Here is an 8,120-nt window from a genome sequence, read left to right as displayed (position 1 = left end):
CAGGATCTGGCTCTGTTGCCCAGGCTGGAGTGCAGTGGTGTGATCTTGGTTCACTGCAACCAATACCTCCTGGGCTCAAGCCATCCTCTCACCTCATCCTCCCAAGTAGCTGGGATTACAGATACCTGCCACCACACCCAGCTAATTTTTGTGTTTTTTGGTAGAGACGGAGTTTTGCAATATTGCCAGGCTGGTCTCCAACTCCTGAGCTCAAGTGATCCACCTGCCTCGGCCTCCCAAAGTGCTGGGATTGTAGGGGTGAACCACTGTGCCTGGCCCCCCTACCTTCTTTCTTTTAACCAGTTTTACATGGTTGTGTTATTCACAGAGAAAATAAAATTAAGTCATTTAGTAATATGTGAGCCTTGATAACTAGTCCAGTTTTTGCTCTACTCCTTTGATTTGGGGTCCCCTGCCTCTTCCCCGTTAACATTGCCTGAAGAATGATATTGGGATTATAGGTTATTATTTCAAAAGCAAAACTGGATTTTGATAGTTTTTTATAGTAATAAGTTGTTGGGGTGCATAAGCATGGGACAGCTGTTCTTGCTACACTAAGCAGTTTGTTACAGAAGGGCACTGGAAACTTGCCCTGTTTTCTCTTCTTCTTTTTTTTTTTTGGTTTGAGACAGAGTCTCTGTTGCCCAGGCTGGAGTGCAGTGATATGATCTTGGCTCACTGCAACCTCCGCCTCCCGAGTTCAAGCGATTCTCCTCCCTCAGCTTCCCAAGTAGCTGGGATTACAGGGGCCTGCCACCACGCCTGGTTAATTTTGTTGTTGTTTGTTTTGTTTTCAAGATGGAGTCTGGCTCTGTCACCCAGGCTGCGGTGCAATGGCATGATCTCGGCTAACTGCAACCTTTGCCTCCTGGGTTCAAGCAATTCTCTTGCCTCAGCCTCCCAAGTAGCTGGGACTACAGGCACGCACCACCATGCCCAGCTAATTTTGTATTTTTAGTAGAGACAGGGTTTCACCATGTTGGCCAGGCTGGTCTTGAACTCCTGACCTCAGGTGATACACCTGCCTCAGCCTCCTAAAGTGCTGGGGTTACAGGCGTGAGCCACCATACCTGGCCAATTTTTGTATTTTTGGTAGAGATGGGGTTTCACCATTTTGGCCAGGCTGGTCTTGAACTTGTGACCTTGAGTGATCCGCCCACCTCGGCCTTCTAAAGTGCTGGGAGCCACTGTGCCCAGCCTGTTTTCTTAAAGTGACCTGCTCTGGCAACAGATTTAGGAAATAATACAACTTCATTCCTTATGGAGGCCCAGTCTCTCTTCTTTTGGGTACTACGAAACTGTTCAGTTTTTCTTTGCCCAATAGTGTTAGGGTAACCAGGCCAGAAAACAAAAATGCTACACTCTCAGCGTTGGCTACCCAACTGGTTCATAGCTGTTATGTTAAAAGGGTTTTTATTGTGAGAATCAAATGTGACCAAAACTAGCTGGATATACTCTTGAGCATTCTGGTTAGCTTCCGCTGTTAATTAATGCAGTTGATTGAGAATTGCATGTATAGATTGTGTTACGAACATTTAACTACTGAGGAGCTAGGCCAGAAAAAAACATTTAGTGATGTAACTGATACTTCTGCTAATTCCCCAGGTATGTGGATAGCATTTTAGGGGTTCTATGAAATTAGATGGGGGAAAAGACTCACTAATCGTTAACCGAAATTGAACATTCCCTTTTATTATAAATGTAGGCCAGAATTTACAGAGGTAATAGTGTTACCAGCAGCACTTATCACTAATGTAGTGAGTTGGCCTCTAGAGCTTGTTATTTGATGTATTAAGTATATATTACTATAAAAAAAACTTTGGAGCAAGGAGCTGTGGTACATGCCTATAGTCCCAGCTACATGGGAGGCTGAGCCAGGAGGATCACTGGAGCCCAGGAGCTGTAGATCAGCAATGTAGAGAGAGCCTGTCTCTTAAAACACACACACACACACACACACACACACACACACACAAACTGCAACGATACACATATACACACAAACTTTTTCCTTGGAAATCCCTCAGAATTTATGTATTTAAGAATATTCTGAGAAAAGGCTCGTAGGTTTCACTAGACTGCAGAAGGGTTTTGTGGCACCAAAGGAGCAACTAGAGAGCCGTAGTGTTTTTTTGGGTGGGGGGGGGTTGTTTGTTTGTTTTGTTTGGAGACGGAGTCTCACTCTGTCACCCAGGCTGGAGTGCTGTGGCGCCATCTCGCCTCACTGCAACCTCTGCCTCCCAGGTTCAAGCGATTCTCCCACTTCAGCCTTCTGAGTATCTGAGACTACAGGCGCGTACCATCACGCCCTGCTAATTTTTGTATTTTTAGTAGAGACGGGGTGTCACCATGTTGATCAGGCTGGTCTTGAATTCCTGACCTGAACTGATCCACCTACCTTAGCCTCCCATAATGCTGGGATTACAGGTGTGAGCCACTGTGCCCGATGAGCCATGGTTTTCAACTACGACTGCTACACGTTAGAATTACTTGAAAAGTTTTTAAAAATTTTTTGATAGTATGTACATTCCTAGAGATTCAGGTTTAGTTGAGTGAGGGTGAGGCTTGAACATCTTTTAAAATCTCCTTCCCTTAGATAATTCTAATGCAGAGCCAGGATTGAGAATCACTAAAGGGGTGGCTCATTTGATGTATTGAGGAGACACATATACGTCTTATACTGTGATATGCTTGGTCGGATATCAGATTCTATCTTGTGAGTTTCTCTCTTTTACAGATTATATGGTATAGCTTACCTGACTGATTTGGTAGGTTAATTTCAGCAAGTGGGTCTTGAGCTCCAGAATACCTGTGAACACTAAAGTAATTTAAATAGCTCTCTAAATGTAAAATTGACCTTACTACCAAGAGTAAAAGCAATTATAGCAATAAACCTTGGCAGTGATTCTGCTTGTCTACAATCCTTTCCCTCTTTCAGAGGGCAAAAATCACAAATCTTAATACCAAGAGAAAAAACGACCATATATTTTAGTATACACATTTGAGATTATATCAGGTTTATTCTTCAGTGATACTGAAAGGCTAAAAGAAATTGACAACTCATACCTTGTAGGATTCTTTGTCTACCCTATCCCCTGGCATTTTTCCAAAGCAAATCCATGATTCAGAGTGATTTTGGGTGTTTGTTATCACTGATTACCTAAAACAGTTCAAGTATAGATGAACTGTTTTTTGGTTCCCATATCAGTTTTACTTCTTAGTTAATCGTTATCATTTTATAGTCGGTATCTCAGGACTGAAATTCTAGTTTACGTAAAATTTCTTTCTTTCTTTCTTTTTTTTTTTTTTGAGATTACGTCTTGCTCTATTGCCCAGGCTGGAGTGCAGTGGTGTGATCTCGGCTCACTGCAACCTCTGCCTCCCGGTTTCAAGCGATTCTCTTGCCTCAGCCTCCAGAGTATCTGGGACTATAGGCACGCACCACCATGCCTGGCTAATTTTTGTATTTTAGAGATGGGGTTTTGCTATGTTGGCCAGGCTGGTCTCGAACTCCTGACCTCGTGATCCGCCCGCCTCGGGCTCCCAAAGTGCTGGGATTACAGGCATGAGCCACCAAGCCTGGCCTCTTTCTTTTCTTTTACAGTGTCTTGCCGTCACCCAGGCTGGAGTGCAGTGGCGCAGTCTTAACTCACTGCAACCTTGAACTCCTGGGCTCAAGAGATCTTCCTGCTTCAGCTTCCTGAGTAGCTAGGACTACAGGTGCCTGCCACCATGCCTGGCTAAGTTATTTTTGTTTTGTTTTGTTTTGGTAGAGACAGAGTCTCACTGTGTTGCCCAGGCTGGTCTTGAACTTCTGGCCTCAAACAGTCCTCCTGCCTCAGCCTCTGTAGTAGCTAGGGCTGCAGGCACACAACACCACGCCTGGCTAATTTTTACATTTTTTTGTAGAGACAAGGGTCTCACTGTGTTGCTCAGCTGCTCTTGAACTTCTGGCCTCAAGTGGTCCTCATGCCTTGGCCTCTCAAAGTGCTGGGATTACAGGCATGAGCTACCATGCCTGGCCTAAAATTTCTTTTAATTTTTTTTATTTTCAAGAAGTAAACCGTTTGAAAGAATTCTTTATTTTATTGTGTATCCCAAGGGCCACTACGATGTCTGACACATATTAGGCCCTGAGTGAATATTTCGCAGGTGAATAAGAAAAAGTCAAACAAACCAGAAGGGTATATGGAAGAGTAAGTGTATGTGTTGTTTGCATGTCTCCCTGCTCAGCATCACTTTTTATTTTCCGTGTGGCTACCTGCCATGCCTTGTTTTTTTTTTTAAGTGACTACAAATTCCATAATTTATTTAACTGGTCCTTTTGTGTATATATATATTTATTTAATTTGAACAAATAGAGACGGGGTTTTGTTCTGTTACCCAGGGTAGAGTGCAGTGGGGTGATTATAGCTCACTGCAGCCTTGAACTCCTGGGGTCAAGTGATCTTTCCACCTTAGCCTCTTGAGTAGCTGGGACTACAGGCATGCACCACCTATCTGGCTATATGTAGTTATTTAATTTATTTTCAGTCTTATGTAACTACAGTCTAGTAGCTGACTCTCATTATATATCTTTGTGTACATGGGCAGTAGGGTGTTACTAGAAGTGGAATTCAGAATCAGACATTTATATTAAACATTAATCAGTTTCTTTCTTTTTTTTTTTTTTTTTGAGACGGAGTCTTGCTCTGTTACCCAGGCTGGAGTGGGATGCAGTGGCGTGATCTTGGCTCACTGCAATCTCTGCCGTCCGGCTTCAAGCAGTTCTCCTGTCTCAGCCTCCCGAGTAGCTGGGACTACAGGTGTGTGCCACCACTCCCGGCTAATTTTTGTATTTTTAGTAGAGGCAGGATTTCACCATATTGGTTGGGCTGATCTCGAACTCCCGACCTCAGGTGATCCACCCACCTCAGCCTCCCAAAGTGCTGGGATTTCAGGCATGAGCCACCGCGCCTGGCCACATTGATAAGTTTCTACTTGCCCTTGCTAACAATATGAGAATATTTTTTGCTGCTTACCCTCACCAGTGCAATTTAATTATTAGATGTTAGATCTCTATTTTCTGGTTTATATTTGCATTTCTTTTTTTCTTTTTTTCCTTTTTTTTTTCTTTTTTTTTTTTTGAGACAGAGTCTCGCTCTGTCGACCAGGCTGGAGTGCAGTGGCGCCATCTCGGCTCACTGTAAACTCCGCCTCCCAGGTTCACGCCATTCTCTTGCCTCGCCATTCTCTTGCCTCAGCCTCCTAAGTAGCATGGGACTACATGCGCCCGCCACCACACCCGGCTAATTTTTTGTATTTTTTGGTGGAGACAGGGTTTCACCGTGTTAGCCAGGATAGTCTCGCTTTCCTGACCTAGTGATCCGCCTGCCTAAGCCTCCCTCAGTGCTGGGATTACAGGCATGAGCCACCGTGCCCGCCCAATATTTGCGTTTCTTTTGAGTCTTTAAAAAGTTGATTATAAACTATTCGTATGCTTTGCCCATTTTTTGTTTTAAGTTTTTATTAAAAAATTTTTTTTGACACAGAGTCTCGCCCTATCACCTAGGTTGGAGTGTAGTGGTGTGATCATGGCTCACCCTCCAGGGCTCAGGTGATCCTCCCACTTCAGCCTCCCAAGTAGGTGGGACCATAGGTGCATGCCACCATGCCCCACTAATTCTTTGTATTTTTTGTAGAGATGAGGTTTCGCCATATTGCCGAGGTTAGTCTCAAACTCCTGGGCTCAAGCAATCCTCCTACCCACTCCCAACCCCAAAGTGCTGGGATTTCAGGTGTGAGCCTCTGCATCCGGCTGCATTTTCTTTTTGAACCACTGGTGGTTTATTGATTGTGCTTTTAATTTAGTATTTTTGTCATATGTTGGAGGTTTTTTTATGTTTGTCTTTTTTATTTTGGTACTTTTCTCATGTGCAAATTTTAACTTACCATGTAAATTTACTCTTTAAAGACTTTTTTTTTTTTTTTTTTTTTTAAAAGACAGGGTCTGGCTCTGTCGCCCAGGCCGGAGTGCAGTGGCAGCAATCTCAGTTCACTGCAACTTCTCCCTCCCGGGCTCAAGTGATCCTCCCACCTCAGCTTCCCAAGTACGTGGGACTACAGGTGTGTGGCACACGCCTGGCTATTTTTTTGTATTTGGGTAGAGACGGGGTTCTGCCGTGTTGCCCAGGCTGGTCCAGAAGAACTCCTGAGCTCGAGGAATCCTCCTGCCTCGGCCTCCCAAAAAGCTTCTGAAGAGCTTTTCCTATGCAAAAATACATTTCACCATATTCTGCTCTAGTTCTGTCTTGTGTTTCTGTTTTTAACATTTAAGTCTTTGAGCTCTCAAGTTTATTTTGGCAGAAAGAGTAAAGTAGAAATTCAACTTTATTTTGATAAAATTGATTTCACAGTTATTCTAACAGATGACTATAGTTATTCTGAAACCATTTATTGAATAATTCACCGTTCTGATTTGAAAATGCCACCTTTATTATTTGCTGATTTTCCATTTGCTGTTCTTTCTGAGCCTGTAGTTTCATGTATGGGTAGAGCCAGTAGTCCCTTATAAACTTTTCCAGCTTTAGTTCCTTGAGCAAGCTATTCATAAAGTTCTTATATGTTAGGAAAGCATCTTTATTTTAATTTCGAATTACAGTAGTCAACATGTCTTTTTTCTAAATAAGTGAATGCTTACCAGTGGTGCAAGCTAATTTATTCCAAAGAAAAGAGTTTATTTCTCCTAGGTAATTAAAAAATCTGAACAGATGACTTTTTAAAAACTTTTCCAAACTGGTGTTTTGACTGAATTGTTCCATGAAATACTAATTCCACTAAAAAAAAATGGGGCGGGGGGTGACGGAGAAAAGTGATAGGGGCAATGCTTCCTTCTTTATGCTTGGATATTATCAATATGTATTGCCATTTATAGATGTCAGGATGTTCTAGAAAAAAGGCAAAACAAAACGTTATATAAATGAACTTTTTTTTTTTTTGAGACATAGTCTGGCTGTCACCCAGGCTGGAGTGCAGTGGCGCAATCTCAGCTAACTGCAAGCTCCGCCTCCCGAGTTCACGCGGTTCTCCTGCCTCAGCCTCCTGAGTGGCTGGGACTACAGGCACCCGCCACCATGGCTGACTAATTTTTTGTGTTTTTAGTAGTGATGGGGTTTCACCATGTTAGCCAGGACGGTCTCGATCTCCTGACCTTGTGATCTTCCTGCCTTGGCCTCCCAAAGTGCTGTGTGACTCTGTCACCCAGACTGGAGTGCAGTGGCACTGTCTCACTCATGGCACTGTCTCACTCTGCCTCCTGGATTCAAGCAATTCTTGTGCCTCAGCCTTCCAGTTAGCAGGGATTACAGGCACACACCACCACGCCCAGCTAATTTTTCTGTTTTTAGTAGAGACGGGGTTCACCGTATCGGCCAGGCTGTTCTTGAACTCCTGGCCTCAGGTGATCTGCCTGCCTCGGCCTCCCAAAGTGCTGGGATTGTAGACGTGAGCCACCACACCTGGCCTGTATAAATTAACATTTATCTGGCTTATTTGAGCATCCCTTTTTGTGGTACACAGTAGTATTCTGAACAGCAATTTGAGAATTAATACTTTTATTTTTGCTTCAAGTGCTGGTTACGATTTTAGGCATTTTTTTAAAAAAATTAAATTTCTATAATAAAAGTAAAGCTATTTTACCAAAGGATTTAGGGAATACTGAAAGAAAAGGGAGAAAAAAATCAGCCTCTAATTCTACTAAAATCTTCCAAGGATGACCAGTCTAAGCATTTGAATATATTTAAAAAATCTCTTTAATTGCAGATTTCTTTTATAGTTTTCATTGTGTTGTATATACAGTTGTGAATTGTGTTTTTAAAATTTCTTTACATCAAAATAAGATTTCCATGTCATTTCACGCGTTTTCTTTGTGGTGCAGGATAAATGCTTTGACAACAGTGTTTCTCAAAGTTGGTCCAGGAACCCCAAGGGTTCCTAAGGACTCTCAGAGGATCTGTGAGTTCAACCTGTCTCATAATAAGTCTAAGACATTATTTGCCCTTTTTCATTCCTAATCTCTCACGGGGATACAGTGGAATTTTTCAGTATCTTTATGATCTGACAGGGCAGCAGATTGAATGCAG

The 8,120-nt window shown here is 42.8% G+C and overlaps 1 protein-coding gene across 2 annotated transcripts in view; it reads left to right on the top strand.

Annotated features, from left to right (window-relative positions):
* LOC108513824 (cleavage stimulation factor subunit 3-like) overlaps positions 1–8,120 on the top strand; it is a 48,066-nt gene that overhangs the window by 12,267 nt on the left and 27,679 nt on the right. The gene's annotated exons all lie outside the window — the stretch shown is intronic.

The sequence above is a fragment of the Rhinopithecus bieti genome, unplaced genomic scaffold, assembly GCF_001698545.2.
Source record: "Rhinopithecus bieti isolate Rb0 unplaced genomic scaffold, ASM169854v2 scaffold_32083, whole genome shotgun sequence".
NCBI classification, from domain to species: domain Eukaryota; kingdom Metazoa; phylum Chordata; class Mammalia; order Primates; family Cercopithecidae; genus Rhinopithecus; species Rhinopithecus bieti.
The sequence above is the reverse complement of the archived record's forward strand: the minus strand, read 5'-3'. Positions and strand labels throughout refer to the sequence as shown.